The sequence below is a fragment of the Notolepis coatsorum genome (genome assembly GCF_963971535.1).
Source record: "Notolepis coatsorum genome assembly, chromosome: 13".
Classification (NCBI taxonomy): Eukaryota; Metazoa; Chordata; class Actinopteri; order Aulopiformes; family Paralepididae; genus Notolepis; species Notolepis coatsorum.
The window spans coordinates 4,691,686-4,699,742 of NC_140177.1; positions in this window are offsets into that span (position 1 = coordinate 4,691,686).

Consider the following 8,057-nt stretch of genomic DNA (forward strand, 5'->3'; position numbering starts at 1 on the left):
CAGACGTCCTACTACCGACAGATCTTCTACCCCCCTTGCTGGCTTACAACCAGTGGGAACCCCTTCCAGTATCTCCCGCTATCACTAGTGTACCATAGATATAATTCCCTAAGATTCAGGTTGTATAATTACCTCCTGCGTAACCAGAGAATGGACATTCGTTATTGATTTGCCTACGCATACTCCTTTGCCTTACAAGTGCATTCAAAGAATAATGTAAAGTATCCTATGTACCTTTTGCTCCATTAAATACTTGATTAATACCTTTGACTGGAACCGATTTCATTGTGGGAAGTGTTCATCATATTCATATATTGTGTACTGTATGGCCAGTAATTAAAGTACATAAAGCGGTAGTGGTTTAATGATACCATACTTATCAATACAGTCAGGGAATTGTACCCCTCAGTTACAATTGGTCCTTCGAGCCGGATGGTAACTAGTGTAATATTAATATAGTGGTATTAATATTGACATGGCCTATGATGAACACTCCACAAAACGGTTCTCCTAAAGTAGATCGCCCGCAGCGTAGACGGCAGACACCTCAGTACTTAGAGGATTACGTTGCCAGTATACTACCTAGCCTTCTACAGACGGTAAACGCGGAAAAAGTAGATAGTAAAATTATGTCCGACCCTATCGCCCAGGTTACCCCGCCAATAGAGGCCCTAGTGGGTTCTAATGTAACTGACCAAGCTCACGGTAGGGACCAGGAGGGACCCGACACGACTTTACCCCCCGCCAAGACCGAAGAAGTAGTCCCCGGAGAGCTCCAGGATAAAGACGGCTCTCCAGGGATGGAACTCTACCCGTTACAAGAAGAGGAGAGCACCCAGGAGATGGATCTCCAGGACTCGCCACAGGAGAACAGATCTCCAACGAGTACTGCCAGGAGCGGATCACCTCAACCAGCGTCTTCCCCCAGCGGGGCGGACAAGATGCTGGCACAGGCATTCCTCGCCAGCCTAGCAGCCTCTACAGAGCGCGATCAACTCCAAGCACAGATGCTTAGCGAGCGCGAACATTCTTCCATGGAAAGAGAACGCCTTCAAGCGCAGCAACGGAGCGACGAAGATCGTATACGTCTAGAGATTAGACGCCTTCAGACGGAAGAGAATATGGTAAGAGACCGGGCCGAAGCAGAACGCGCCGCCGCCGAAGCAGAGCGCGCCGCCGCCGAAGCCCAGCGCGCCGCTGCCGGTGCCCAAAGAGAAGCAGAGCGCGACATCGCTCTCACCAAGCGCGAAGCCGAGCGCGACCGATTACAAGCGCAGATAATGGAGCAGCTGATCGCCAGGGCGACACCCCCTCCCTCCGCACGGGGTTCCAGGGCCTCGTCAAGACACGGGTCAAGGGCACCCTCCCCTACCCGATCAAACGACCCTGAGCCCGACCACCAGAGAGAGCCTATACCCCCCTCCGAACTCCTTCCCCGACCGGTCCACGCGAGGACCAGCTACAAGGAAGAAACGGTCTACACCGCGGAGAGGCTAAATAGACGACTATAGGATCTAGAGGACCTGCCAGAGCAAGAAGAAGAGGGAGAGGAGGAGAGTCAAGCCCGACAGCAGCACAGAACTCCACAGGACCAGGAGGTCCAGTACAGCCCAGGCTCTACCCCCGCGGCTCTGCGCTACAGACCCCCGACTCAATTCACGGGTGAGCTTGACGCACGACCAGCCCCGAGGAATAGCACCTGGATACGCGGGCCATGGTACCCAGCAGGTACCAGCCCACCAAGAGGCGTAAGAGGAGACTCGCCTAGGAGGCCTCTCTTCCAACGCTCACCGATGTGCCAGCCATCCATGGCATCATACATTGGCGAACCGACGTTTCCGGACTTCACCCACGAGAACAGAGCACAGTACACCGAGCTACGAATGTGCTTAGAGACAATGATGTCCGATGTAACTGACGAACCGTACAAGTATGCTATCCTACTGAAGCACCTCAAGGTGCCCCGAGCGCACAATATAGCGCTGGCCTATGCCACCTCTACTACCCCATACACAGCGGCTCTAGCAGCACTCGACCAAAGATATGGACGCATATGGGATTACGTAATACAAGAGATAAGGCATATCGACCGCCTACCCCCAGCCACAGACAATCGCTCACTAGATGACCTGTCTATCAAGGTACAATCCCTGGTAGGGATGCTGGGGGCGCAAAGAGAAAAGGGTATGCACGAACTGTAGGCGAACTCTAATGTCGAGAGGATTTTAGAGAAGCTTCCGCCCGCCCGACAAGAGCGCTTCAGGCGGAAAAGAGACCACCGTGATCCTAACGGTCCCGAGCCATCCCTCCTAGACCTAGCCAACTTCCTAGCGAGAGAAGTCAACAGCCTACGGTTGGATACGTTCATGCGGAGCACCCCAAGCTCCAGAGAGGGACCTAGGAGAGCAAACGATGGCCGAAGATTGGTGACCGTCATGCACCAATCAGAACCAGTACCGAGCAGCAAGAACCACAGTACCCCCTCGATGAAAGAGAAGTGGAAGATGGTGTGCCCGTACTGCGAGAAAGAACACTGGTTGTCACAATGTGACACATTCAAGAAGATGACCGCCGATGAAGTGGGTCAATGGATAAAGTCCAACCGACGCTGTTACCGATGTGCGCGCAGTCACATGGCAGCCGAGTGCCGCTTAAAGAAGAGGTGTAGTCGGTGTGACGGAGCCCACCTAGATGTCCTACACGACAGTAACAGAAGAAAGCCTGCACCCTCAAGCAGCACAAAGGCAAGTGTTATGTACATTGACCCCGCCAGCAGCGGGGGCGCCCGAGTGCTCTTAAAGGTGGTCCGCGTAACACTGAGTTACCAAGACAAGGTCATGGACACTTACGCCGTCCTTGACGACGGGTCAGAGAAGACCCTTCTCCTCGCATCCGCTGCGGCCCAGCTGGGGCTGCGGGGGAGCGAAAACCAGATGACGATTCGGACAATAAGAAGAGATCTAAAGACGATAAAGGGCGAGAATGTCTCCTTCACTATCGCAGCAAGCGGGCAGCCAGAGAGACGGTATAGGATTACTAATGCTTTCACCAGCCAAGAAATAGGCCTGTCGCAGTACACCTACCCCATCGCCAAGCTGATGGATAAATATGTGCACCTGCGTCAACTACCTATCCCGCTCATAGACGGTGCCACCCCGACCCTGCTGATAGGCTCCGACCATGCAGACCTCATAGTCCCGATAGACCGGGTCCACACAGGGCCCAGAGGCTGTCCTGCAGCAGTCGAGACCCGCCTAGGATGGACATTACAAGGCCCCCTCGCTAAGTCTCTCAACCGAACAGCAGCCACTAGCTGCCTCCACTCCAGAGTGACAGAAGAAGACACCACCCTCCTACAGCATGTCGAGAGGCTATGGACACTAGAGACAATGCCCTTTAAGAACGAAAGGAAAGACATTCGTTCCAAGGAAGACATTTACGCCATAGCACTCCTCGAGCAAGGGACAAAGAGAGTCAAAGTCAACGGAGTGATGAGATACGCAACTCCACTCTTGAGGCGAGAGGGTATGCCCACCTTCCACGCCCCAAAAGAAGCGATGGAGCGGTATCTATTGAACACAGAGCGGCGCCTAGCCAGAGACCCCGCTCAAGAGACTGTGTACCGCGCTGAGATTAACAAGCTAATCACAGCGGGACACATAAAGAAAATTGACATTAAAGAGGCCGATCAGACGACCGAATCATGGTACGTGCCGCACCACAAAGTCCACCACAACGGCAAGGATCGTATTGTGTTCAACTGCAGCTACCAGATCGGATCACAAAATCTGAATAAAGAGCTCTTGCCCGGCCCAACACTCGGCCCCTCCCTACTAGGCGTGTTACTACGTTTCCGCCAGGACAAGGTGGCCATCAGCGGCGACATCAAAGGGATGTTCCTGCAGGTGAGACTAGTGGAGGAGGACAAGCCCCTGCTGCGGTTCCTATGGAGAGAGAGGATCGGGGATGAGCAACCAGCCATCTATCAATGGGAAGTCCTCCCTTTCGGAACCACATGCAGCCCATGCTGTGCTACGTTTGCACTGCAAAAACACGTCGCAGAGGACCCAGCAGCTGATGAAGAGGTCCGAAAAAGTGTAGAAAATAGTTTCTGCGTGGACAACTGTCTGCAAAGCGTCTCGACGCCAGAAGAAGCCGAGGCCCTTCTACTCAAGCTCCGCGCCTCCCTGATCAAAGGCGGCTTTGATCTCAGGCAGTGGGCCAGCAGCGACCCGCAAGTATTGCGCAGCCTCTCCCCCGAGGACAAGGCAGCAAGCAGCGAGACCTGGATGGCGACCATCCCAGGAGAAGCCCAGGAAATGACATTAGGACTAGTCTGGCGCTTCAAAACAGACTCGCTCCATTATAAACACACACCCCTGACCAAGGAGCAGGGAAGGTCGACTGCACTACCGACCACCAGACGGAGTGTATACAGAACACTCGCCAGACAATATGACCCGTTGGGATGTATTCTACCTTACACCACCAGGGCAAAGATGATTGTAAGAGCGTTATGGGACAAGGACCAGGGCTGGGACGACCCCATACCCGAACACCTTGCATCCACATGGAGAGAGTGGGAGACGGAACTCAGCTCACTCCCAGGTGTTAACATACGCCGCAGCTACTTCCCACCCACAGTGAGGCCGGAGATGTGCCAGATGGACCTGCACGTTTTCAGCGACGCCTCCGAAGTAGCCTACGGCTCGGTGGCCTACTTGCGTGCCCGAGAGGAGGGAGGAGAAATACATACTGCCTTCATCCTGGCCCGCTCAAGAATAGCCCCACGAGAGCAACAATCTATCCCGCGTCTAGAGCTCTGCGCAGCCCTAGCAGGAGCGCAACTCGCCACGTTAATCCAACGTGAACTCACCATTCCGGTGCAAAGAACAATCTTGTGGTCAGACTCCACGACAGTACTCACATGGATCCGGTCTGATTCGTGCAGATACAAGATCTTCGTGGGAGTCAGAGTCACAGAGATTCAAGATTTAACAGAAGTAGCAAGCTGGAGGTATGTGGACACAAAACACAACCCAGCTGACGTCATCACCCGGGGAATGTCCCTGGATGACCTCACCCGTCACAACCTATACAGTGACGGGCCAGAGTTCCTTAAGCTCCCGGAAGAAGAGTGGCCTACACCCACCCCACGGGAAGCGAGTAAAGAGGAGGCAGAAAACAAGAAATCTATGTTCTGTGGATTGAACACACTCGTCTCCACAGACCCCGACATAGACGATTGCCTCACCCTAGAGAGTGCGAAGCTAAAGACATTCCTGTGGCACCACCCAGAGGTTCAGCTCACTACTGACATTACTGCAGCTGACTACGAAGAAGCGGAACTTCTTCTACTACAACGAGCCCAGAGAGACTCGTTCCCCGATGAGCTAGACTGTCTACAGGGAGCAAAGCCCGTCCCATCAGACAGCAGACTGCTCCACCTAGCCCCCGAGAGCGACACCCATGGTCTCATCAGAGTGGGTGGTCGTCTGCGGAGAGCTCCAGACTTACCGGATGACGTCAAGTACCCGATAGTCTTAAACAGCCGACACAAGGTCACAGAGCTGATCATAAAGAAATACGACGAGGATGTGCATCACGCCGGGGCAGAGAGAGTCTTCGCGGAGATCAGACGTCGTTATTGGATACTGCAAGGGAGAGAAGCAGTGCGGCGCTTCCAGCGAACCTGTCTAGACTGTCGTAAGTGGCGAGCGCAGCCCAGTATACCCCGGATGGCTGACCTACCTCCCTGTCGCCTCCGACTCGGCGACAAGCCCTTTCACTCCACCGGTATGGACTGTTTCGGCCCGCTGTATATAAAGAAAGGAAGAGGCACCGAGAAGCGGTGGGGTATTGTATTCAAATGCATGACCACCCGAGCGATGCATATAGAACTCCTTCCAACCATGAGCACAGACTCATTCCTTATGGCCTTCCGAAGATTCACATCGCGGAAAGGCAAACCGTCTATATTGTTGTCTGATCACGGGACAAACTTCAAAGGCGGAGAAAGAGAGCTGAGAGAGAGCTTCCAAGCTATGGGCCCAGAACTTAAGACCCACCTCGCTCCATACCAGATTGACTTCCAGTTTAATCCCCCGAACACACCTCACTTCGGTGGAACTTGGGAACGAGAAGTACGTTCAATAAAGACAGCCCTGTACGCCGTGCTTGGGGCCCAGACCGTGGCGGAAGAAGTCTTAATGACAGTCCTCACGGAGATCGAGGGAGTATTGAACTCAAAGCCCCTCGGTTACGTCTCAAGTGATGTAGCAGATGTCGACCCAGTCACCCCCAACACACTCTTGATGGGGCGGCTGGACCCCGCGCTACCACAGACAATGTACAGGCCTGAAGAAGCGAACGGCCGAAGAATGTGGAGGTACAGTCAAGTACTGGCTGACAAGTTTTGGAACAGCTTCCTACTCCACTACCTACCGTCTCTACAGACCCGCCAGAAATGGGTGAAAGAGAGAGACAATTTGACAGAAGGAACAGTCGTCATGATTATCGACCAGTCACTACCCCGAGCTATGTGGCCGGCCGGCCGCGTAAGCAAAGTGATCACCGGTGCCGACGGAAAGGTCCGAGCAGCCGAAGTGCTCATCCAAGGGCGGACCTACACCCGACCCGTGGCGAGGCTAATAGAACTGCCAAGGCTCCCCGATACCATCGATGACGACCATGACCCCATGACTTTGTGAACTGACAGACCCCCTCACAGCAGACATTGAGTAGTGGACAGTGCGGTTAATCTGTCTCTTCTTAGCTAATTAGGTGGGACTAATTAGGGGGCGGCTGTTACAAAGGATCAGATTAAACCGAATATATATATTTATTTATTGATATATATTGCATAGTATTTGTATATCGTTTGATATCCCCTGTATATTCCTTGTACATATACACGGAATATCCCTTTAGCCCAGACCATAATAGTTCATTCTCCTATTGGACAGCGGTCCACCGGCGCCAGGGACCGGCCTCCGGAGCCAGGTTCAAAGTCACCGTCAAGATGTGTCTGGACATGCCCGCCCTTGCCCAGGGATACGCGACAGAAATGAGAGTGGAACTAGTTTTGTGCACCGTGCGTATAAATACGGCGCAGGTGAATGTAGAAGCCCCTTAGCCCCTTACCTCCGTACCCTTAGCATGTTACCGATAAGTTGAAGCCTCACCCGCGATACAACGTGCGGTGAAGTATGGCCTGTTTGGCCTCAGAATAGAGCATCGAGACCGCGTGCGAATTAGTAACTGAATTGTCAGAGTTTGGCGCTATACCGTCGAGTGCGACATATTTCTATTGAGTCTTTAATAGTCTATTTGTGTATAGTGTATCGTGCGGTTAGAATTCTACAGTGACCAGCATCTCCAACGCTTTCTCGTTAGCTAGAGTTCTTATCCAGGCTGGGCCGACCGCATGGCGCTTTCACCCGAGGAGACCTAGGCGAGAGCCGTATGGACATGTACACTGGATTAATCTACCCGACGACTACATAGCCCTTTGCGGCTGGAATATATTTGCTTTGGTCCTGTGATTTATGGAGCGGATAATCGCCGACGCCTGCACGTGTTGGATTTACCCCGAGAGGAGTCAAGTCGAGTCGGCGCTCAGAGAGCCTGAGGCCGCCTAGCTTTCTTCCCTGTAGAGCTACAGTCTACAAGAGAACCAAGCTGTATTCGTCTGTGGATCAAGAGGCTACTGCACCGGCTTCTGTACCTGAAGTCTCCCTAGTCATCGTTGACCAGACGTCCTACTACCGACAGATCTTCTACCCCCCTTGCTGGCTTACAACCAGTGGGAACCCCTTCCAGTATCTCCCGCTATCACTAGTGTACCATAGATATAATTCCCTAAGATTCAGGTTGTATAATTACCTCCTGCGTAACCAGAGAATGGACATTCGTTATTGATTTGCCTACGCATACTCCTTTGCCTTACAAGTGCATTCAAAGAATAATGTAAAGTATCCTATGTACCTTTTGCTCCATTAAATACTTGATTAATACCTTTGACTGGAACCGATTTCATTGTGGGAAGTGTTCATCAT